Below are 1,065 nucleotides of genomic sequence, written 5' to 3'. Positions count from 1 at the left end.
TCGAAGCGATATCAAACCCAGCCCGACAAATAGGTGTGACTCTACTATGATACTATCTGTACACGGAGAGCTTTTTCTGAGGTTTGAAGGTGTAGGTCGAAAATGATGCGGGCCAAAAGTGTCTCTACCTAGTGATATTTTATCCGCGTCGATTTGGGATCAACACACGGTGTGTGTTTCCTGTGATGTGACATTCGCGTACTTTGCGACTGGCATCCGCGCCATTGGGTGTAGGCTCAGTTTCATGTCGAAACCTGTTCCTGAGTTCGTGTTGATGTGCGTGCGGCGTCATTTGGCGTCTTGCTGTCGTCGGGGACGGTTCTTGGTGAGTCTGGAGCTAGTGATATTTTATCCGCGTCGTTTTGGGATCAACCCGAGGTGTAGGTTTGATGTGATGTGTCATTCGCGTACTTTGCGACTGGCATCCGTGCCATTGGGTGTAGGCTCACATGTCCAAACCTGTACCTGAGTTCCTGTTGATGTGCGTGCAGCATCATTTAGAGTCTTTGTTTCGTCGGGGACGGTTCTTGGTGAGTCTGTAGCTATTGATATTTTATCCGCGTCGTTTTGGGATCAACCCACGGTGTAGGTTTACTCTGATGAGACATTCGCGTACTTTGCGACTGGCAACCGTTCCATTGGGTGTAGGCTCGTTTTCATGTTTAAACCTGTCCTTGTGCTTGATTTGATGTACAAAAGGCTTCATTTTGCGCCATGCGTAGTGTTAGTATGGCCTTAGGTGACTCGCAAAAGTATGATATTTTCTTCGCATCATATAGAAATAAAAGGGGAGTGTTTTTGTATTTTGACACGTGTTTAGCGTTAACTGCGACAGAAACTAGTCTCACAAAGTTTAGGCTCCAATTTGCGCTAAAACCTGTCTCTTTGTTCGGAGTGATGTGCGTTTCACTTCATTGGGAGTCTAGCATGCAGTTAGGACGGTCTTAGGTGACTCGCAATAGTATGATATTGTTATAAAGTGTGTATTACATTGTGGCGACTTTCCACCACTCGGCGCATCCACGCGCATGCGCTTCCACTGTCGCGAGCGTTGCCATGCTACAT

This window comes from Frankliniella occidentalis, unplaced genomic scaffold (genome assembly GCF_000697945.3).
Source record: "Frankliniella occidentalis isolate FOCC.00 unplaced genomic scaffold, Focc_3.1 Scaffold293, whole genome shotgun sequence".
NCBI classification, from domain to species: domain Eukaryota; kingdom Metazoa; phylum Arthropoda; class Insecta; order Thysanoptera; family Thripidae; genus Frankliniella; species Frankliniella occidentalis.
The sequence above is the reverse complement of the archived record's forward strand: the minus strand, read 5'-3'. Positions refer to the sequence as shown.